At 40.1% G+C, this 25,180-nt stretch overlaps 1 pseudogene; it reads left to right on the top strand.

The window, feature by feature from the left end:
- Positions 1 to 17,974: 17,974 nt before the first annotated feature.
- LOC131513543 (large ribosomal subunit protein uL6-like) lies at positions 17,975 to 18,539 on the top strand (annotated as a pseudogene).
- The last annotated feature ends 6,641 nt before the right edge of the window (positions 18,540 to 25,180 follow it).

The following is a 25,180-nucleotide window of genomic DNA, read 5'->3' as shown; positions in this document are numbered from 1 at the left end:
AATAAATAAATAAATTAAAAAAAGTTGAAAAAAAAAAAGATTTATGATTTCCAAGATAACTAATGTTCATTTGTTTGTTTTTAGTACGTGGCAAAAGCATGGAGGCACGTGAAAGTTATAATCATTATGAAATTTTTAGGCATGATTATTTACAATTATTTCTACAAAACACTGAGTGCCTACTATGTTCCAGGCACTGGACTAGTTGCCAGAAGAGTGCAAGGGTGCGGTGACGAATCAAATAGGACCCCTTAAGGAACTCAGTGGAAGAGGCAAGAAGAGGATGGGTGCTAAACTGAGGAGGAAGGAGGAGCTATTAAGTTCTGGAAGAATTTTATTCCTGTGATACTGCCAAGCTTTGACCTTGCTGCCCTATGAAATCTTCAGGTGGGGTCAGAGGGCAGGGAAGTGACTTAGCACAGAACATGCAACAATGGCATTAATATGAAGACCTGAGACCCAGACTAGGAATATCCATCCCCTTAAAGCAAGCCCTTGACCCAGTGGCCATGGAATGTGACCAGTTCATTCATTAATTACCAGGGATATGCTGTTTTCTTTTTTTTTTTTTTAATTTTTTTTAAGTTTTATTTATTTTTGAGACAGAGAGAAACAGAGAATGAACAGGGGGAGTGTCAGAGAGAGAGGGAGACACAGAATCTGAAACAGGCTCCAGGCTCTGAGCTGTCAGCACAGAGCCCGACACGGGCTCGAACTCACGGACTGCAAGATCATGACCTAAGCCAAAGTCAGACGCTTAACCGACTGAGCCACCCAGGCACCCTTGGATATACTGTTTTCTAAGGAACCTACACAAGCAGTCCAGGAATAGAAACTCACCACGGCAGAATCATGTGCTCTAAGAAAGGCAATAGTTAAGCAGAGAGGATATAGCTAAGTCCATTGATGGCTTATTGGAACAACTGCTCCTGTGTATCATAACAGCCTCTGGTATTTCCAAATTTTTTTTTTTGCCAAGTAAACATTTGTTTGACCACCATCTAATGTCATAATCATTTCATAAAAGAAAAAACATTTCACTGGTATTTAATAAGAATAAAGGATATTCTATACCAAGAAAAAAGAGTTGGAACTTCACACCATGCGTATACTCACAACACACACACACACACACACAGTTAATTTCTTTACTTTTCCAACTTTTCTAGACTAGTTAAATTTTTTCACAACTTAGCACCAGTTCACAGAAGAGTATTTGGAAACCACCAAAAGAAAGTTTGAAAAAGAAAGCAAGGGCAAAGTATTTAAGGAGCAATGAGCCCTGCCAGGGATGGAGAATGAAGGTCTCACAGTATGGGAACTATCCAGGCTGGGTGCTGAAGGATGAAAAGTTTCAGCTAATGGGGTTGATGGAATCACACAGACACACTGGAAGTGAAGGCAGGTGGTGAGAAAGAAACACAATGTCAACCTCATTTCTGAACCCCTGAATCTGTCAACAGTCCTCAAGGTCCATGTCTGTGACTTTTGTACTTTATACATTGTCACTCCTAAACTGTTCTTGTACTCCCAATTTGGCTGTTCTAACTGATGGACAAACACTTCAAGCTATTACTGGATGGCCTTGGTCCCCAAACAACAGTTGTGTTTTGTAAACTTTCCTACATTTGTATGTGGGTCCTTATTTTCACAAATACTTGAATATTAGATCATAAGGGGGGAAACCAAAAGCCTATTGCTAGAGAAAAAAATCCAAATACATTTTGCATAATTTAGAAAAAGATGAGAATTATTAGTGAGCCAAAAGCAGTACTTTTTTATACCCAACAGTACACACTGGATATAAGCCAACAACTATGTGTTTAATTTTGAAAAATAAGAAAAACACAAACATATAAGACTTTCATTTAAGTGTGATTGAATGACCACAAACATTTACATTTGTTTTCTCCCTTTCAAACCCCACTAAAATAATAGTGTTTTATTTCTTTTTATTTATTTCAAGAGAGAGAGCACACAAGCAGGGGAGGTGAAGAGGGAGAGAGAGAGAGAGAGAGAGAGAGAGAGAGAGAGAGAGAGAGAGAGAATCCTACTGCACTGTCAGTGCGGAGCCCAGTGTGGGGCTTGATCTCACAAATTGTGAGATTATGACCTGAGCTGAAATCAAGAGTTGGACACTTAACTGACTGAGCCATCCAGGTTCTCCAATTGTGTTCTTTTTAAAATATAAATTCCCAAAGGATAGAAGTATAACAAAGGAATAATCAATGAAATGAAAAGTTTCCACAAATTTTGGGAAGATATAAAATGGAGATTGGGAAACTTGCTCAACAGGATCATAAAGCTACCACCAATGTGCCCACAAAATGGAGATATCTATGATACATAAACTACTCCCTTTCTCTTTCATCCCAACACAGAATCCCAGAAAGGCTTCAGCACTCAAGGTTCTAAATACCACAAAAAGCAGAAAGAGGAGAGCATGAAGGCACAAAGCTGAAAACATGAGGTTTTATTGAAAGTCAAAATACAAAAGTTCTGTGCTCCAAGATCCCCTGAACAACCCCAAAGATCCAGTTGACAAACTCCACCTACCCTATCCCCAAGGAAATCAAAGGTTTATTTTCTGGAGAAGTTAATATAGATAGGCTCTAGACTCAGGAACATCACACATATTAGAGATAAAGGTGGGTTAACTTAAAGGCTACAGTCCCCATTCCTCCACCCCATTCCCAGAAAGCTGGAAACAAGGCATTCTCCTCCCAGGCTGGACACTAGAGAATTCCTATACAGAGAAAAGTTGGCCAGATACTTACATTTGCCTGGTATCACTACAGAATACAGTGATATGTGCTATTTGAGCAATCACACTCACACATACACATGCTAAACAGCTTTTTAGAATCCTACTGTTAAATATTAACAGTCAACCAAGGATCATTTAACATCTTAGGAATTCCTGATATGAAGACAAAATAAAACAAGCAGAAAAAGGAAAGAACCAGGAAAGCTGAGCTAATAAAGAGAAATTAATGTCAAATTTTTAATAAAAAGGTACTGCATCTAAGAAAAAAATAGGAGTCTATCTTTTTTAAGGTAACTCAGTTCAAGAAAGAACTTTAGGGGCGCCTGGGTGGCGCAGTCGGTTAAGCGTCCGACTTCAGCCAGGTCACGATCTCGCGGTCCGTGAGTTCGAGCCCCGCGTCAGGCTCTGGGCTGACGGCTCGGAGCCTGGAGCCTGTTTCCGATTCTGTGTCTCCCTCTCTCTCTGCCCCTCCCCCGTTCATGCTCTGTCTCTCTCTGTCCCAAAAATAAAAAAAAATTAAAAAAAAAAAGTTGAAAAAAAAAATTTAAAAAAAAAAAAAAAAAGAAAGAACTTTACAGTTAAAAATAAGATACGTCAAGGGGTTCCTGGGTTGCTCAGTCAGTTAACACGTGACTCTTGATTTCAACTCAGGTCATAATCTTATAGTCCATGAAATAGAGCCCTACCTCAGGCTCTAAGATGACAGTGTGGAGTCTGATTGGGATTCTCTCCCCCTCTCTCTGCCCCTCCCCAACTTGCTCTCTCTCAGTCTCAAAATAAATAAATAAACATTAAAAAAAAGTAAGATAGCTCATGATGGGTGATGGGTACTAAAAAGGGCACTTGTGATGAGCACTGGGTGTTGTATGTAAGTGATGAATTACTGAGTTATACTCCTGAAACCAATATTGCACTGTATGTTAACTAAAATTTAAATTCAACAAAAAGGAAAAAAAGAAATGTGTATGAAAAAATAAATATTTGTTTAAAATATTAAATTAAAATAAATAAAAATAAAATAGTAGCAAAGCCTCCCCCTCCAAATAAGATAACCCAAATTTAAAAAACAATGGAAGATGTGAAAGGCAAAGAGTTTACCCAAAATTTGAGTTTTCACCTAGTTTCTTCTTTCCTAAAAACAGAGACCAGGGAAACAATACATTGAATATGGGATGCAGAAGATAATGGAGTAATGCTTTCAAGTGAGTTTTTAACCTGAGATTTTATAAGCAGTGAAAATATCATCCATATGAGAATAATCAGATTCATTTTCAGACTTGAACTCAAAACTTAAGCAGGGAATCTGAAGCAGAAAACCTGTAGTATTCCTTGGTAATGTTGTACCACAGGTCTAGAGAACAATCAGTCTAAATCAGAAGAAAAATAGAAGCTTAGAGGAAGGAGCTAGGAGGAAAGCTAGGAGGAAAACAACACAGAATTGATGAAATAGTTATGTGTGTATTTAGAAAGAAATTTTTATAGAACTGTGAAGACTGCTAATGAAAAAGAAATTAAGGTTATGTAAAAAAGAAAACTTTGGGGGCATCTGGGTGGCTCAGTCCATTGAACATCCAACTCTTTATATATATATATATATATATATATATATATATATATATATATATAATATTTGGAATATATATATATATATATATATAATTTATTGTCAAATTGTTTTCCATACAACACCCAGTGCTCATCCCCACAGGTGCCCTCCTCAATACCCATCACCCACTTTCCCCTCTTACCCACCCCCCATCACCCCTCAGTTTGTTCTTAGTATTTAAGAGTCTCTTATGGTTTGCCTCCTTCCCTCTCTGTACATTATTTTCCCCCTTCCCCTCCCTCCTGGTCTTCTGTTAAGTTTCTCAGGATCCACATATGAGTGAAAACATATGGTATCTGTCTTTCTCTGCCTGACTTGTTTCACTTAGCATAATACTCTCCAGTTCCATCATGTTGCTACAAATGGCCAGACTTCATTTTTTGTCATTGCCAAGTAGTATTGCATTGTATATATATACCACATCTTCTTTATCCATTCGTCATTTGATGGACATTTAGGCTCTTTCCATAATTTGGCTATTGTTGAAAGTGCTGCTAGGGGCGCCTGGGTGGCTCAGTCGGTTGAGAGTCCGACTTCGGCTCAGGTCACGATCTCGCGGTCCATGGGTTCGAGTCCCGCGTCGGGGTCTGGGCTGATGGCTCAGAGCCTGGAGCCTGCTTCCGATTCTGTGTCTCCCTCTCTCTCTGCCCTTCCCCCATTCGTGCTCTGTCTCTCTCTGTCTCTAAAATAAATGAACGTCGGGGCGCCTGGGTGGTGCAGTCGGTTAAGCGTCCGACTTCAGCCAGGTCACGATCTCGCGGTCCGTGAGTTCGAGCCCCGCGTCAGGCTCTGGGCTGATGGCTCGGAGCCTGGAGCCTGTTTCCGATTCTGTGTCTCCCTCTCTCTCTGCCCCTCCCCCGTTCATGCTCTGTCTCTCTCTGTCCCAAAAAATAAATTAAAAAAAAAAAAAAAAGTTGAGAAAAAAAAAATTAAAAAAAAAAATAAATGAACGTCATAAAAAAAATTAAAAAAAAAAAAAAAGAAAGTGCTGCTATAAACATTGGGGTACAAGTGTCCCTATGCATCAGCACTCCTGTATTTCTTGGGTAAATTCCTAGCAGTGCTATTGCTAGTTCATAGGATAGATCTATTTTTAATTTTTTGAGCAACCTTCACAATGTTTTCCAGAGCAACTGCACCATTTTGCATTCCTACCAATAGTGCAAGAGGGTTCCATTTCTCCACATCCTCTCCAGCATCTATAGTCTCCTGATTTTTCATTTTAGCCACTCTGACCAGCATGAAGTGGTATCTCAGGGTGGTTTTGATTTGTAGTTCCCTGATAAGGAGTGACAATGAGCAACTTTTCATGTCCCTGTTGGCCACCTGGATGTCTTCTTTAGAAAAGTGTCTATTCATGTCTTCTACCCATTTCTTCTCTGGATAATTTGTTTTTCAGTGTGGAATTTGGTGAGTTCTTTATAGATTTTGGATACTAGCCCTTTGTCTGATATGTCATTTGCAAATATCTTTTCCCATTCTATCGGTTGCCTTTTAGTTTTGTTGATTGTTTCCTTTGCAGTGCAGAAGCTTTTGATCTTCATGAGGTCCCAGTAGTTCATTTTTGCTTTTAATTCCCTTGCCTTTGGGGATGTGCCAAGTAAGAAATTGCTGCGGCTGAGGTCAGAGAGGTTTTTTCCTGCTTTCTCCTCTAGGGTTTTGATGGTTTCCTGTCTCACATTCAAGTCCTTCATCCATTTTGAGTTTATTTTTGTGAATGGTGTAAGAAAGTGGTCAAGTTTCATTCCTCTGCATGTTGCTGTCCAGTTTTCCCAGCACCATGTGTTAAAGAGACTGTCTTTTTTCCATTGGATATTCTTTCCTGTTTTGTCAAAGATAAGTTGGCCATACGTTTGTGGGTCCAGTTTTGGAGTCTCTATTTTATTACATTGGTCTATGTGTCTGTTTTTGTGCCAATACCATGCTGTCTTGATGATGACAGCTTTGTAGTAGAGGCTAAAGTCTGGAATTGTGATGCCTCCCGCTTTGGTTTTCTTCTTCAATATTACTTTGACTATTAGGGGTCTTTTGTGGTTCCATACAAATTTTAGGATTGCTTGTTCTAGCTTTGAGAAGAATGCTAGTGCAATTTTGATTGGGATTGCATTGAAAGTGTAGATTGCTTTTGGTAGTATTGACATTTTAACAATACTTATTCTTCCAGTTCATGAGCACAGAATGTTTTCCCATTTATTTGTATCTTCTTTAATTTCCTTCATAAGTTTTCTATAGCTTTCAGCATAAAGATCTTTTACATCTTTGGTTAAGTTTATTCCTAGATATTTTATCATTCTTGGTGCAGTTGTGAATGGGATCAGTTTCTTTATTTGTCTTCCTGTTGCTTCATTATTGGTGTATAAAGATGCAACTGATTTCTGTACATTATTTTTGTATCCTGCGACTTTGCTGAATTCATGTCTCAATTTCAGCTCAGGTCATGATCTCATGGTTCATGAGAGCAAGACCCACATTGGGCTCTGTGCTGCCAGCCCAGAGCCTGCTTGGGATTCTCTTTCTCTTTCTGCATCCCACCGTGCTCTTCCCCCTCCACTCTCTCTTTACCTCTCAAAATAAATCAATAAACATTAAAAAAAGAAGTTCTGAAAAAAGAAAATGAAAATAATACTCCACAAGGAAAAAATAAGGGGAAAAAGGCATTAACTCTAAGAAAAATAAAATAGAGATTCCCAAAGAAAGAAAACAACCGTAACGCTATACCTGGCTTATCAATGAACTACATTTACATAATGATAATAATTATGTAGCCATAGACTTATAATTAAACTAATGTACTAATTATATTATGTAATTACACTGGAAGAATGGGGAATTGACAATGAGATAGGGAATGGAGAGTGGGTGGGAGGACGTATGTATGTAAACATTCTAAACCTACTCACGCTCTAATAAGAATTTAATAATGTCCAAAATGGGTAAATCAAGAAAAGGCAATATTAGCATATTATTTATAAATATGGAGATAAATTTCCAAAGAAATTTTAAGAGTGTTAAATGTAGTTAACTCTGGGGGACAGAAAGGAAAAGGGATGGGGGAGGGGGACAATTGACTGCTACTTTTTATTATAAGCTTTGTAAGGACTGAGCATATGTTACTTTGATAAAAATAAATTTTATTTTTAAAAATAACACCCATGAAACATTACCATATTATTTAAGATTATGTTTAGGTGGTAAGAGTTTTTAAAGATTTTGTTATGTTTTCAGTGCTCTAAGCAGGGACACCTTTATAACACATAAGTTTATTGTTCAGCTTTTACCTATATGATTTTTTTCACCCATACTTTAAAGCATATATTATGTACAAAAGCAGAGGTTTGATAGTTACCATTTTTCTACCATTCAGTAGATAATGGATCCCCATCTGCAGGTTCTTAGTCCCAGTTTGCACTAATAGATTCATGGTTGGCCCATCCTATCTGTGCTACATCGTAATGACCCCATTCATTGCTCCCTATGATAACAATGGGATGAGCTGTAATTTTCAACAGTGGGAGCTCTGAACAGCCCCTCAGGTCAGGCCAATACTTCTGTCTGTTCCAGAATCCACCTGCCTCCTCAGCAGGAGCCAGGGAGCTACTGGTGTCAGCTTGCTCCCCTGGCTCAACACCAATTACCAAGTTCTTTCCCAATACATCCTCATGAGGAAGATGATAAAAGTGGCTTTTTCACGGTAATAATCCCATAATTGTGACAATAATCTCCCCATAGTGGATGTCATATCTTCCCAAGAAGCCAGCAGCAGTGAAGCTCCTACAATCTGCGAACCCCCCTGGGAATGAGGATCTCTATATTCATGGTACCTGGATCCTCCTTCCCAGAGATGCCAGAGGCTCTCCTTCTGTCCACATGTGGATGCCAGCTGGTATTATACAAGCCTGCCACTGAGCAGACTATCAAGTGGACCAGTTTGACTTGGACAGTCTCAGCCCAAATCCAATCATCTCCTAATCAGGTTTAATTGAGATTAATAACCTCTCACAACTAGCTCTAGGTATTTCATCAATAGATGTCCTGCTAAGAAAACTTCTCTGCAGGCCTCCATTCTGACCAAACAATTTCTACCCTCCTCCCTCCCCACCCTGGCTCCCAGCCTATCTGACCACCTGATCCTGCAGGAACAAAAGAACATACCAAGGGCATTTTCAGGATGCAAAGAGGATGGGAAAAGCAAAATCAGAACTACTACTGAGTCAGAAGGATCAAAGCCCTGGCATGAACCTCTTTGCCCCACTCAAATGGCCCCTAAAGAGTAGATGTAGGAAAGTTCTAGAAGTATTGTGACCATCATAGTTAGACTGTCTGCACTGTGGCTAATGCTTCCCAGCTCTGCCCACCTGGATTGCCACACTGGACTAAAAGTCAACATCAGTCATCCATTTCCTCAAAAGATCCTTGTCAAGCACCTACTCTGTGCCAGGGCACATAGAATTTAGTGAAGCACTAAATTTGGGCACTAGAATTTAGTGAAGTAAAAAACAGATAAGGTGCCTGCCCTCAGGAGTTTACGACCTTGACAGAGAAACAGATGAAGCCAGGGATCTCACATGTAGGCATGGCCAAAAAATTGTAGTAATAAGGGCTGTGAAATGAGAGAGTGAAGCAGATGACAAAGTGGAGAAAGGGAACCTAATTTAGATTAGAGGTCAGACAAGGCCTCCCTAGGGCCAAGTGAAGGATGGGTGGGAATTAGTGGGACATGGGGGAAAAGAGCAACCCAATCAGAGGAATAGTCTGTGCTGGGTCTCTGGGGTGGGACAAGCAGTCAAGTGACTAGTACAGCTGACAGAAAGCCACCAAAGCACAAAAGAGGACAGCAGAACAAGATGAGGCCACAGTCCACAGAGGCTGGATATGTCAGACCAGGTGGGCCACAGGAAGGTGGCTTGATTTCATCTTATGCAGAGTGGAAAGTTACTTACTAATGCGGGATGCCTCTTTCTATGGCTTGAGGAAAATGGGCATAAAATTTACAGCACAGTCCCTACTTCTTGCTTTGGGGGAACACTTCCCTAGAATAAAATAATTTTATTCATGCATCCAGCAAGGATACACCATGGTCATAAGACTAACTCTCCCACAACACAATTGAGATCAGTCTCACATGGTCAATGGTAAAGCTTGTCCTAAAGAGCTGCTAGGTGCTTCAGTCTCCCTGGGGACATGGAGGCCAAAGGAGAAAACATAGGCTCCTGCCCTCAGAGGCTGGAAAAAAAAGGCAGGTCAACCTATGCTTCCCCAAACAGGAAAAGGCCCTGTCAGGCTCCTGTTCTAATGGACGTAGGACTTCAGAAAGACAAAAATGACTTGAAAGGAAGTGAACTTAACATTGGAATAATTGTGAAAATGTGCCATTCAATAGTTTCCTCATGGACATGCAAGTATTTTGATCTAGTTTGAAGGGATTCCCTGCTAGGTGATCCAGGAGTCAGGGCTGTAAGAGCGAAGAGAAGGAGGGATGGATTGCTCTGCTTTTTCAGACAGAAAAGCAAGAAAATCCCCCATCTAGCTTACCTCATCCCCATTAACTCAAACTCTGCACAGACTATTCACAGAAGCACTTTTCAGAGAATCATAGCTGAACACTTCAAAAAAACTTTAACACTAAAGATGCTTTTTGACGAGGCAGAGACAGTAATAGCTTTGATCTCAAGAGTCTGCAATGGCACCAACAGCCTGTACTGAGCCTTTAAGGTGACCCAACCCAAGGGAAGAGTCTTGCAGAAAAATTGGAAATGGGTCCCTACCTTATCCATTGAGGCATGAATGCCCATTACCCAAACTGCCAGGTATGAAATGAGAGAACGTGGGATGACGGTCAGAGTGAACACTGCAGTTACTACCAGTTCTGACTCACCTTTGTGCTCCCCCATCTCAACTGCCTTTCTGTCAGGTGTGTTTTTTTTCCAAACTCACTGCAACTCAAGTGCTGAGCTGAGTTCCTGTATATTGTCCAAGTTCTCTTTCCTAAGCCTCTTGGGGAAGCCAGAGGCCCCATTTCTTGCCCTATCATACTCCCCTCGTCTGAGTACATTGGATGGGGTGTCCCAAGCCTTGCCAAAGTTTCCTGTGAAAAGTTGGTTCTGAGGAGCCTCTCTGTGCACAGCAAGGGATTAGAGCAGGTAAAGAAGTATGAACAAGGGGCCTTTGGCTGAAAGGAAAGCAAATGCTACAAGAGGCTTGTGATTCCAGAGCTAACAGAAGCTTAAAAATTTAAACACCAATGGGAGCCTGGATGGTTCAGTCTGTTTAGCATCTGACTTTAGCTCAGGTCATGATCTCACAGTTTGTGGGTTCGAGCCCTGCATCGGGCCCTGTGCTAACAGCTCAGAGCCTGGAACCTGCTTCGAATTCTGTGTCTCCCTCTCTCTGCCCCTCTCCGACTCACACTCTGTCTCTCTGTGTCTCTCAAAAATGAATAAACATTAGGGGCGCCTGGGTGGCTCAGTCGGTTAAGCGTCCGACTTCAGCTCAGGTCATGATCTCGCAGTCCGTGAGTTCGAGCCCTGCGTCGGGCTCTGTGCTGACAGCTCGGAGCCTGGAGCCTGCTTCAGATTCTGTGTCTCTCCATCTCTCAGTGCCTCCCCTGCTCATGCTCTGTCTCTCTCTGTCTCAGAAATAAACATTAAAAAAAAAACTTTAAAAAGAAATGAATAAACATTAAAAAATTATTTTAAAATGTAAATACCAGCAAACAAAGCAGTCCATAATACAAACTCAAATTGTTCCATTTTCTCACTTCCCTCTGCCTTCGCCTGGTTGTAGCGACTGGCCACCTCTCTTCTGGACTATTGTAACAATTCCTGCCTCAAGCCCTGCCCCTCCTATCCAGCTCTCATATTGAGACTACACTTCCATTAAAGTGGCTTTTCTTGAATTCAATTGTGTGCCAGTCTCTCCCACAATGAATGCTCTTCAATGACCAGCCACTGCCTATTAAAGAAAGTCTGGGGCGCCTGGGTGGCTCAGTCAGTTAAGCATCTGACTCTTGATTTCGGCTCAGGTCACAAGCCCTACATAAGGCTCTGTGCAGACAGCATGGAGCCTGCTTGGGATTCTCTCTCTCCTTCTCTCTGCCCTCTCCTGCTTGTGTTCTCTCTCTCTCTCTCTCTCTCTCTCTCTCTCTCTCTCTCCTCTCTCAAAATAAATAAACTTGGAAGGAAGGAAGGAAGGAAGGAAGGAAGGAAGGAAGGAAGGAAGGAAGTCCAAACATGCTCCCTAAAACAATGTGCATGGCCTTTCATGATCCATCTTCCGTGACTTTCACTGTCTCACTTCCCCCATTCCATCCCATCCCACTCTTCTCTTCCCCAACAACACGCATCCTTCCCACTCAACAGAAATACACAACCAGCGACACTCCCAGGATGTGCCACAAGGTTTGCACACCTGTACTTTTGCATGTGCTGTTCTCCCTGCCTGGAATGCTTTCTTCCTCTGCCTTATCCATTCATAAAACTTCTCTCAAAATGCTCACTTAAATGTTACCTCCTTCTGAAGACTTCTCTGATCTTCTCTGATAACTGATGCCCTCTTCCGTTGTCCAGTAGGAACTGTAACACCAAATGACAAGTTTTGTTCTATTCCACTAGAATGAGTTCCTTGGAACATAGATTAAAATTTCATCCTTCTCCAGTTTCCTCCCCAACATGTAGAATGAAAGGATCTTTACTTTGTCCAGAATTAGGTAGAGTCATTCCCAGTTTACAGTTGAGCAAACTGAGATCTAAAGAGGTAAGAGTCACAATGCCAGTTGGCAGTAGGCTAGTAAGTAGACATCAATTTACCCAACTCCCAATCCAGAATATTTTCTACCAGGGCCCCCTGATCACATGGAAAAGCTGACATCTTCAACCTTAAGTCCCATTCAACCAGAGTTACATGATACAGAGGTCTCTGGGGTCTGAGAATCTTCTGGGCACTACTGTGTTTGTTACCTCAGAGCCTTCTCCCATTTCCAAGGAGCTCAGGAAATTCCTTGGCAGCAGTTTAGCTCCAGATACCAAAACTTGCCCAAGCTCCTGAGGTCCCTGGAAGACCTTACTTGAAGCACTATTTGCCAAGGAGTAGAAAAGTGACCTAGTTGCATGACCTTGGACAGAGGGTCAAGGGAAAGACACAGCACAGGACTGAGAACACCTGTATTCTCCACATTGTCTTAACTTCCCAGAGTCACAACTACAGAGAAGGCCACTGGGAAGGAGCCTTTAATTACCTGCAGGTGTCCCAATTAAGCAGCATTGCCTCCCCAATTAGCAGTCCCTTCCATAGGAAATCATTAGGCTTAATTCCATTTCCTGGGAAACATCTTAATCAAGCAAGCTCAGTCCCCAAATCCTGAAGCGGCCAGACTGCCACTGTTGTTAGCCTGGCCCTGTGGGTCTAGATGATGATGCTAAGTTGGGCTTTGGGTCAATTTCCCAATTAAACATATCCCTTTAATTACACTTTTTTCTAATGTTTCTGGATAAACTGAGGATCTGTTTCTTACATTGCCTACTAAAGGTAGAGCATGTTCAAAGAAGGTCCTTCCCTAAAGAAGGAGATACATTTGTAAGTGTAGTCAAAGAAAGCATCTCTGATATAAAAAAAATAAATCTAAAACAGTGGGGTGAGAGCTACAAAGCACAGCCTGTTTTCAAGATGTAAGACAGAAAAGCTACAGGTGCCTTCACTCTCAATGCCAGAGGAGTCCCCAATTTTTCTCCCCCTTTTTGTCTTCACTATTCCACAAAACTATTAAATTCAAGGTAACAATCTTAGGAAAGAAAAAATAGTTCCAGGTGCAGAGGACCAGAGAGGGCTTTCCAAGTTCTCAGTATTTGCATCTTTTTGTTTGTTTGTCTTATTTATTTTTAAGAGATAGAGAGAGAATGGGAGCAAGAGAGGTGCAGAGATAGGATGGGGGGTGGGGTGGACAGAGGAATCTAAGCAGGCTGTGCTTTGGCTCTGACAGCCAGAGGGAGAGAGAGAGGAGAGAAAGAGGGAGAGCGAGATCTCTCTCAACTGATTGAGCCACACAGGCGCCCCTCTTAGTCTTTGAATCTTAAACGTTTTAGTTAGAAGGTGAAGGAATGGGCCTGGAGGAAGTAGAAGATTCAGAGTTGTCCCCCACCTGGATGACTGCCAGCAGAATTGTGACCTTTTACACATCAGCGCTAAAGCCAACTGCTGACCACCAGCTTTGTAATTTTTCTAGAGATCCTCTTCCCCCATTGTGTCCAATTCTCTTGTCTCAAATTCAAAGAGTCCCACTCTCATGCTGATAAAAGTTTCACTGCCAACCAAGAGGTTCATTTTGTATCAACATGGGCCTGAAATCCTTAACACTGCAATATTGGCAAAACAGTCTTCCTCCCTGTCCCCTTGCACTCTGCTGGTTTATCTCTTTCCTCCTTTTGCTCCCTTCTCAGCAGACTTAGGCCCCCAGGAAAAGGGGAAGGGGAGGGAGGAAAAACACAAGATGGAATGGGTTCAATCACAATTTAGAGTCCCTCGAAACTTACCGATGGAAACCTTACAAATACATCTTAATTTTCACTCTGAAAGAGACTCTGAAGTTCAAATCAAATTCTGTTTCCTTTAACTTTTTTCATATCTATGTTAATCACATTCCTATCAAATTGAAGAGAGAGAAATGCCTCTCTCCTTGATAATAAATTTAATATGGAGATGATTAGAAGAACATTTGTCATTGTTGCCTGGAGATCTCCATGCACTAGTCCTCCAGAAATCAGATCAACACCTAACCATCCTGCCACTCCCTGAGTCCTCACCATAGTGCTGGCCTCTGCAATAATCACCTTCTATTGATTTTGCCCCAAATTATTTATTCTTACATTTCATAATCAGCTTACCTTAATTCATTACTATTCAATATTTAGGGAAAAACTCCCAAACCCCAGATGACTCTGGTCTTAATAGGTTAAAAAAATTATATACAGGTAGAGATACATAGTCTGAAGTCTTGCTATTGACTTTTCGCATTTCTTCCCCAAAAGACAAAACTGTTTAGATCTGATAAAGCATCTGGCCTGTTAGATGAGCTTTCCTTTTCTCTCTTACAGAAATCCTGATTGAAAATGTCGCTGCTCCAATAGCGGTCTAGAGATATTTCTCTGGTACAAGCCGCAATTTGTCACTGAGTTCACTTTCAAAGCCTTCTGGTTTGGGGAAAATGGGACTCTTCAAATTTTTTCTTACAAAGTCGCAAGTCACCCCTGAGAATTCAGATAACCTGCACCCCGTATCTTGCGCTCCACATGACCCGGGTCTCTGTGCTAGCTCCAAGGAGTGAGCCAGGTAAAAGCTTTGCGACGATAGTAGAGGTAGTCATAATACTAATACTACTACAATTAGCAGTTAATATTTGAGTCCTCACTATGTTCTAGAAACAACTGAAAAGTGTTCTCTCTGTATTATTTGATTTATTTGATAGATATTACTGTTAACCACATGACAGAAGGGGAACCTGAAGTTCAGAAAAGTCAAGTAATTTCCTCAAAGACACACAGCGAGTAAGTATGGCCAGGATTCAAACTCAGGTTGTTCTATTGCCATGTTGCTTGAAATCTCAGAGAAGACAAGGGGGGAAATTAACACTGATTTGAAGTTAGCATCTACTATCTTATATACTGCATTCTATTCCTGCATTATTACATGAGTGCAAATTAATTCATTATATTAGATCTGACCCTAGACTCAGGTTCTGACTTCAAGCGAAGAACTTTTCCTCTGAGACTTGGTTTTGTCATCTATGCAATGAGAATATTTGACTGAGTGATCCCATAGGAAACTTGTAGCTCTTACATTCTGGGATTCTAATTAAATAAGATATACACAGCACTGTGGATAGTCCTTTAAAGTTGGAGAAGCCCTGGAGGTGATCTAATCTAGGTATGTCAAAGGCAGTGCATTCAAGCTGCCACTTTCCTATACTGTGCCCATTGCAGACATCACTAATGGATTGCCATCTTTCCTAGTGATCCCAGTTGTAGCTTCAGAATCCTTTTCATCTCTATGCTAAGGAAGCAACTGAGTGAGACAACAGCACATTGGATAAACCTATTTGCAATCCCTGATGTTAATCAATTGTCCCAATTTACAAATGGGGAAACTGAGGCCCGAAGAGAGTAATGGATTCAATAAACATTTGTTGAGCAATTAATATGTCATAGGACTTTTGTCCTTAGATCCTGAAGATAAAAAGATGAACAGGACATAGTCTTGAGCTCTAATGACTCAGTTTAGTGAGAGATGTAGGCTGTTAAACAACCAGTTACAATACTGTGTGATGAGTATTATTTGGCCACATGGAGGGCCACCTAACCTAGACTAACAGGTTCATAGAAGGCCTCTTGCAGGAAGCAGCACTTAACACTTGGAGGTAAATAACAGTTTGTCAGATGAGGAAGGTGTGAGAAGGCCATTCTAAACAGGGAAGAATCTAACAATGCGAGAAAGCCCAGACTACTCAAAGAGTTATAAGTTGCTAAGGATGGCTGGAGCCTTGGAGCATAAAATGCTGTGAGTTAGGAAATGATGCACAGAGAGGAGGCCATCAGTTTCAAGCCCATGAAGGGTCACATATGCCATGCTACAGAAGATGTCCTCTGAAGACATGTTGTACTCCTCCCATTAAAAAGTAGGGTCTTCGTCCTCTATCCTTGAAAGTTGGCAGGCTTGAAACTGCCAATATAGTACCATGAAAATGATGCCATATGATTTCTGAGGCTAAGGCTAAGCCATGAAATAATATGCAGCTTCTACCTTGTTCACTGGAACTCTCACCCTTGGAGCCTTAAGCCACCATATAAGAACATCAGTTATCCTAAGACCACTGTAATGGAAGGGCTACATATAGGTGCTCCACCTGATAGCCCCAGCTAAGTGAAGCCTTCTGGCCCTTCCAACCAAAGTGACTTATATGTGAGTAAAGCCATCTTGGACTTTAGACCAACACACTACCAGCTGAATACCACTAACTGACATTTGATGACGCCCTGTGGAATAGAAGAATCAATCCCTCAGCTGAGTCCCGCCTGAATTCTTGACTGACAATTTATAAGATATAATAAAATCATTGTTGTTTTAAGTCATTAAGTTTTGGAGTGCCGTTTCTATGCAATAGTAGATACCAGGAACAACAAAAGAGCACTGAGAGTTTTCAGGAAGGAGAGTAACATTATTAGGTTTGCTCTGAAAGGAGCACTCAGGCTGCGGTGTGGGCAATAGATTGGTAGATAGAAAGAATGTAACAGAATAACCATTGGGGTACTGAAGTTGTACAGGTAAGTGGCAACCAAGACAGTGGCAGGAAGGTGAAGATAAATACCAAGTTGATCTGAGATATATATATAGAAAGTAGAGTCAACAGAAAGCAATGACTCACTGGAGAAAAAATAAAAAAGAGTCTCACTTTTCTATCTCAGGTGATTGGGTGGATGGAGAAGATTGAAAGAGAAGCATGTCAGGGAAGCATGGGGAGAGGAGAGAGTCTATTCAGATGTGTCAGTTGAGATTGTGCAGGAGGGACAGGGAGCATCTAGAGAATGCAGGAGATGCATGCGTGCTAGAGACTTGGGTGGAGAAACCCAACCATTAAGGGGTGGTGGTGAAATTCCTGAGAGTAATGGAAGGAACAGGTATCTCACTGCAAGGAATGAGAAGAGGGCAGAACCACAGGGAATATCAGAGCTGAGACTGAGCAGAAAAGGGCACAGCCTGGCCACTTGACTCCCCCAAGAAAGTTGCTTACCAACCCCCTTTTCCTGTCTCCTAGCAAGTCTGGGGACTTGAACATGGCAAACACTGAGGTTGAGGAAATGTGAGACTAGACTCTCTTCCCCTCCTGCTCATCAGAATTGCATAAACTATCCCATGCCAATCTCTTTAGTTTTTAAATGCTCTGTTCTAGCCTCCTCTCTCCATTCCTTCCAGCCTGATTGTCTTCTTTTAAATGCTCCTCATTTCTTTGCCATTTCATTTTCTTTCATCTGCAACCTGCTATTAAGGTTGTTTTTCCCACAGCTATTTTGATACCAAATCAGATTAATCTGTTCTCCTAATTAACCTGTGATACATACACAGAGTCCAACATCTCCTACACAATAGTATTCTCTCCAGTGATCTCACAGATGTCCCATAGAATGGAGTTTTACTCCTTCCCACATCCCTCTTTATCCCCTCTTGTTCCCAAGGCTCTTCTAGCCAGTTCTTTCTGTCCGTGTTCAGACATGGACCTGGACCACTGGCCGGCTGAGTAACTACAGCAGCCACCTGTAGAGTTATTGCATGGAGTGAGACATTGTCTCCATAAAACCCCTGTTAGAACACACCATGAGCATTAAGCCGTCACTATGCAGTATTAATGGTATGTCATATCATCTTTCTTCAAGAAAAGTGCAGCACAGGGAATATAGTCATATAGTCAATAATACTGTAATACACTTACCATGGCAAGCATTTTGCAGAATGTGTAATTGTTGAATCACTGTGTTGTACACCTAAAACTAATTTAATATTATGTCAATTATACTTCAATGAAGACTTTAAAAATACTCTTTGCTGCATCTACTGCAAGAATGAAGGCCATTCTCAGCAATCAAAATGTCAACATTCCAGAACATGTCAACATCACTCTGAAGGGACACACTGTAATTGTGAAGGGCCCCAGAGGAACCTTCAGTCATGTCAAAGTAAAACTCAGCCTCCTTGAAAAGAAAAAGAAGAGGCATTAAGTGGACAAACAGTGAGGAAACAGAAAGGAACTGGCTATTGTTCTCACTCTCTGTAGTCATGTACAACACATGATCAAGGGCATTACAAGGACTTCCTGTAGAAGATGAGGTCTGTGTATGCTCACTTCCCCAGAAATGTCATTATTCAGGAGAATGTTCTCTTGATGAAATCTGAAATTTCTTGGGTGAAAAATATATCCTCAGGGTTCATATGAGGCCAGGCATTGCGTGTTCAGTATCTCAAGACCAGAAAGATGAGTTAGTTCTTGAATAAAATGACAGTGAACTTGTATCAAACTTAGCTGCTTTGACTTAGCAAGCCATAATGGTTAAAAACAAGGATATCAGAAAAATTTTGGATGGTATGTAAGTTTCTGAAAGAAGAACACTTCAGCAGGCTGATGAATAAGATCTAAGTTGCCCAGTTTCAGAAAAAGCAAGATGCTAGGCGACTTTTCAGAGTTATCTGTGCTATTTTAAAGATGTAATAAAAGCTGTGTATTGATTTGGGGATGGGGAATTAAAAATAAAAATAAATAAAATACAAGCAAATGAACAACCTTTTAAAAAGGAGCTAACAAATTCCAATGAACTAAGGAAACTCATTCATATGGAGAACTCAATTAAGACATTGACTAGAGGAACCAAACTCAAGTCGAAGTTACAAAAAAGGTAGGGATGGACCTGAAGAGTGGAGAGCAACGTCTGGGGTATGAAATGTGACAGGAAGTTGTTAAGGTGAGTAGCTCACAATTAAGACAGAGTTCTCCTTTTTGTGGGGTACCTATGCCATGTAGAGGCAGTAGGGCAGCCTCAGAGAATTTCAAGAGCCTTGATTCCCACCTAGTGCTTTCTAAATGCATGCGCGCACACACATATCCTGCATCATGTTACCCAATAAAGTTAATGAGCCTGAGCTGGCCAGACTCACCTTGGAACATGCATGACCAGTAGAGCACAGATCCAGCACAAGAAAGAAGAGAATCTGAACAGAGACCAAAAGATCATGCCTCTCTTCACAAACCCCCACTTTACTAAACTTGTTGACATTTGACTTAATAAGACTACATAAGCTCATTTTTGCCTCATGACAATTCTGACCATCTTCCTTGCATTAAAGAGGCTTATAGGCAACTTCTAGAAGGCTAGACAATGTCATAGCTTTCCTAATATGCTCAGAGTCCCCTCCAGCCTCAGCCAAGACCCTGAGGAACACTGCATGAGGCAGATGTTACCATGGGATGACACACATAGAGGGATCTACACCAAGTCTAAAATGCTAAGTCCCCCATAAATGATTTCTCTAACTTCAGTTGCCACAACTTTCCATAATGTTCACAGCGCACTGCACATCTAGGGGTCTCACAGCACCAACCATGACATCATCTAGAGGTGTCACAACACTGTCCCTTGACATAATCTGGGGATGTCACAACATTCCCCATGATTTAATCCAGGTGCTGTACTAGGGCTTCTTCTGAAAATACCTTGTTTCATAATTCCAAGAACAGTCTCTGTGGTCTGAAGCACCCACCCAAACTGCCCATAAGAAGAAACATCAGCCCCCAAAAGGAATTACTATCTGAACCACAAACCCTCTGAAAAACCTACAACCACCTACAGCCTACTTTTCTTTTTTTGAAGTTCAAACCCTCTGTCTAGCCCCCTAGTTCTGTATAAGAGAATTACAGGAAACTCGCCATAACATTTCAGTACACACCTCCCTGTTCCTTTCCCAAGGGAACTTGAGCTAATCTAAACTCTCTCTACAATATGTAGCAGGTTCCTTTCAATAAAGTGCATGGAAATTGGAGCCCCAAAATTATTACAGAAAATACATTTCCTAGGCAAGAATGTATTTATTCTTAGAAGCAATCTTCTTAATCTTTTCTATCCTTTGCACTGCTAATAACTTCCCTGAGTTATGATAATATTGTATGTTAAATCACAACTGATACAATTAGAGCTGTGTCCGGACCTGCACAGCCCTGTCAGAGCTGTGGGTAAACTCACACCTGCTTCTGGAACATCCCAAACCTCATTTCCAAAGGCAGAAAAGTAGAGAAACTGGAGAGATGTGTTCTTGCCCTATGAGGTAAAATATTTGTTGCAGGTGGCTGATCTGGGGGAAATACAATGTGGCCAAGAACACGGGTTTTAGAATCCAGCAGACTGAAATTAAAATTTACTGGCTCAGTCACCTAACAGCCACATGGCCCTAGGCAAGTTATGAAATTTTTTGAGCACCTGGTTTCTTATATATAAAATGGAGATGACAACAGTACCTACTTCTGAGGGTTATAAGAGAGAACATCATAAAGTTGCCAGCACTAAGCACGGCACAAGGGAAGCACTTAATAAACAACAGTCATTAATAATACATTATGCTGGGGATGCCTCTTATTAACTTTGAGCTTTGAGATTTGGTGTAGGAGCTATTCTTAGGATGTGAGAACCAGGTGTCTGGGTAGCAACCATGATTCAGCTGTGGTTTCAGGAACCATATTCACTGCCTGGCAATGTGCTTTGGTGCCACCACCCGTCAGGCATCCCTTCATCCTCAGATGGCTAAAAGCTGTCAGTGTCATTCACACAGAACAGTGGTCCACTTTGGGCTTCAACACTTCCATTTTGTTATGCTATTTCAGAGATGATTGAACAAAAATGGATATGAGCAACCACACAGTCCAAAACCAAAACCTCACACATGAGGAAATTAAATCATTCAATTCAATAAACCCCCTATCTACCTCATATCCCAGATCATTATTTCTTCTAAGTCACTCCTATTCATCCTTCATTAATTGAGTCAGCAATTATTTAATGCTGTATTGTATTCCAGGAAGCACACCAGGCAATGGAGATACCAACAATGAACAAAATGGGCAAAAATATCTGACTTGGTGGAAGTTACATTCTAGTTGGGGAAGACAGACAATAAACAGATAAATGAATGAGTGGTAGAGAGAAAAACAAAGCAGGCTCGAGTGGAGAGGGAATGGAGGAAATGTAGTCTCCCAGTTTATGTAGAGTAGTCAGAGAAATACTTGCTACCAATGGCTTTGAGCAGAAGCCTGAAAAGAGTGTGGGAAAGATATACCTGGGAAGAGAACTCCAGGAAGAGGAAGCCACAAATGCAAAGACCCCAGGTTGGTGCAGCATGAGTTTGATGTGTTGAAAGACCTTCAGGGAGACTAGAGCTTGTACAGTGGTGTTATTAAGAGTGAAAGGAGGAAAAGAGATGAGAGAGATGGTAGAGGGCCAGATAAGGTGGGAACTTATGTACCATGGCAGAAACTTGGGATTTAACTCTGGAAAGACTAGTAGTCGGTGTGGTCTCTGAATAGAACAGAGACATAAGTACACTTAAACTTTTAAAGGATCTCTCTGGATGCTCTAATAAGAATGGACTGCATGCGTAGCAAGGTGAAAACAGAGAAGTCAGTTAGAAGAGACTCCTACGTTATTCTAGGAGAGAGTTAATGGTAACATGGACTAGGAGATGGCAATAGAAGTGGTGAGAAGACTCAGACCTCACTTGCTACAAGGGACCTCTCCGCTCCCTTGTGCTTACAGCACCAAAGCACTTTTACCCTGTATTTTAATAATCTTTCTACCTCTACTGACTCTGAATTCCTTGAGGTAAGATCCATATTTCATGTACTCCTATAACCTCAGCACCTAATCTAACATCTAGTACAGGGTACACAGTCATAATAAAATAAACAAACATTTTTTTTTTGCTTCCTACTACATGCCAGTACTATAGGGATGAACACCACTGGTCTATGGCTCTAGGGGATAGAGCACTGGATGGTTATTTTATTCAAGAGTGATCCTGAAAGCCCATGGTTTGTTGTTTTTCTGAGGCTAAAAATTGAATTATTTGCTTCAAGACTGGTATGTAAGAAAAAGACACTTTCCAAGCCCCAGTGAGTATCCGGAATATACACCTCAATTCACCTTAGTTTTTCCTCTCCTTTTGTTTCAGTGGCATTTTGAAGGGAAGGGATTCACATATTTCAGGATCCACAAAGATCTCCCTCATAAAGTCAAGAATATGTTATATGATGCAGTCTCAACTTTCATCAGACTCCTATTCTAGTGGGGAGACACAGACTGTAATAAAGTATAAGGGCCATAATAAGGTGGAAAATATGGAAAAGAGACAAAGAAGATATTTCATATCTTAAAATCAATTAATGTAATTACCTCACTAGATGCAGAAAAAGCATTTCATAAAATCTAACACTGCTTTATGATAAAAACCTCAACAGACTAGGAATAGAAGAAAATTTCTTCAACACGATAAAGGGCATTTACAAAAAACCCACTTTAACATCATGCTAAATGGTACAAAACTAGATACTTTCCCCTAAGATCAGAAAAAACAGAAGGATGTCCACTCTACCACTTTTATCGAACATTGTACCAGATGTTCTAGCAATGGCAATTAAGAAAGAAAGTGAAATAAATAAAACACATCTAAATTGGAAAGGAAGACGTAAAACTATCTCTATTCACAGATGACATAATCTTGTATACAGGAAATCCTAAGGAATCCACTAAAAAAGTACTAGAATTAATAAATAAGTTCAGCAAGATTGCAGAATACAAGATCAATATACAAACAAATCAATTGTATTTTTATACACTAGCAATAAGCATCCAAAAATGAAATTAAGAACACAATTCCATTTACAGCAACATCGAAAAAAGTACAATACTTAGGAATAAGTTTAACAAAACTTACTAAAAAGCTATAGTAATCAAGCCCTTGTAGCACTGACATAAAGATAGACATGTAGATTATGGATTAGAACTGAGAGTCCAAAGGTAACTTCATATATTTATGGTCAATTTATTTTTAACAAGGATCTAAGATTATTAATGGGAAAAAATATTTTATCAACAAATGCTGGTGGGACAACTGGATAGCCAATGCAAAATAATGGAGTTGGACTCATCTCAGATCACATACAAAAAGGAACACAAAATGGAGCAAAGACCTAAATGTAAGAACAAAGATTATAAAACACTTAGATAAAAATATAGGAATAAATCTTCATGACCTTGGATTTGGCAATGGATTCTTAGCACAAGCTAAGACACAAAAAGCACAAGCAAAAAAAGATAAAATAGATAAATTTCATTTCCTTAAATTTAGAAATTATTTTGTCTCAAAGGACGCTATCCAGAAAGTGAAAGACAGTCCACAGAATGGTAGAAAATATCTGCAAACCGTACCTGATTAGGACTTGTATCTAAAACATATAAAAACATTTACACTCAATAATAAAAACACAGAAAACCCAATTTTAAAATGGTCCAAAAATCTGAATAGACCAAGAAAGATATACAAATTGTCAGTAAGCACATTAAAGAGATGCTCAACATCATTAGTATCAGGGAAATGCAAATTGTAACTACTTTACATCCAGTAGAATGGCTATAATCAAAAAGTCAGATAATAAGAAGTATTGGTAAAGATGTGAAGAAATTAGAACTCTCATACACTGTTGGTGGATTATATACAATGCCACAACCACTTTGGGAAATAGTCTAGAAGTTTCTCAAAACCTTATACATAGATTTAACATTTGACCCAGCAATTCCACTCCTAGGTATATACCCAAGAGAAATGAAAATACATGTCTACCCAAAACCTTGTATATGAATGTGTTTAGCAATATTATTCATAGTATCCAAAAGGCAGAAACTCATGTGTAAATCTATACAATGGAATATTATTCAGCCATAAAAAAAGAATGAGGTATGGATACATGTTACAATATGGATGAATATTGAAGACAGTAGGCTAAGTGAAAAAAACCTCTCACAAAATATCACATATCATATTATCTTATTTATATAAAAGGTCAGAAAAGGTAAATATATAGAGACAAACTAGATTAAGGGTTGTTTGGGTTGGGTGGTATCTTAATCAGTTAAGGCTACCATAACAAAGTACCATATACTGGATGGCTTATAAACAACAGAAATATATTTCTCACAGCTTTGGAGACTGGAAGTCTGAGATTGGGGTGCCAGTATTGCCAGGTTCTGGTGAGGGCCCTTTTCCAGGATGCACATTGCTAACTTCTCCCTGTATCTTCATATAAATGAAAAAGACCAAGCTAGCTCTCTGGCTTTTGTTATAATGGTACTCACTCCACTCATGATGGCTTCACTCTATGAACTAATTATCTCTCAAAGGCTCACCTCCAAATACCATCACATGGAGGATTAGATTTCAAGATATGAATTTGGGGGAGACACAAACATTCAGTTCATAACTAATGTAATGGGGGAGTGGGAGATAACAGCTAAAGGGTATGGACTTTCTCTCTGTGGTGATTAAAAGTTCTAAAATGTGTTTAATGATGGTTTCACAGCTCTGTGAATATATTAAGAAACCACCAAATTATATACTTTAAATTGGTAAGTTGCATGGAATGTGAAATATATTCCAATAAAGGAGTTACAAAAACAAAGAGGTAAGGGGGATAGAATGAAAGAATCTAATAAGTTTAATCAGAGGCCCAAAAGTAGGAGAGAAGAGAAAACAGATCAGAGGGGAAATTTGGAGGGGATTTTTCAGAAAATATAAAAGATACCAATCCAAAGATTCAAGAAGCCCAACAAATCCCAAAAATGATAAGTGAAAAGAAAAAAGAAGACAGAAAGAAAGACAGAAAAAAAAGACAGAAAGGAAGGAAGGAAGGAAGGAAGGAAGGAAGGAAGGAAGGAAGGAAGGAAGGAAAATAGAAGGAAGGAAGGGAGGGAGAAGGACAATTACCTGATATGTGGTACTGTGAAACCACAGAACACCAAAGAGGAAAAAAACCTGTAAAGACTCTCAGAGGAAAATGGCAGAGGAATGAATTAGATTCACAGGTGACTTATCAATAGTAACAATGGAAGTCTAAAGATGGAGGAATTGTATGTAAAATGTACTGAAAAAAATTACTATATAAAATATAAATATAAAATTACTATAAAAAATATAAAAAATATACTTTTATATATTTGTGTAAAATAAATAAAAGC

This window comes from Neofelis nebulosa, chromosome 1 (assembly GCF_028018385.1).
Source record: "Neofelis nebulosa isolate mNeoNeb1 chromosome 1, mNeoNeb1.pri, whole genome shotgun sequence".
Lineage (NCBI taxonomy): Eukaryota > Metazoa > Chordata > Mammalia > Carnivora > Felidae > Neofelis > Neofelis nebulosa.
Note: the sequence above shows the minus strand (reverse complement) of the source record. Positions and strands in the feature narration are given on the sequence as shown.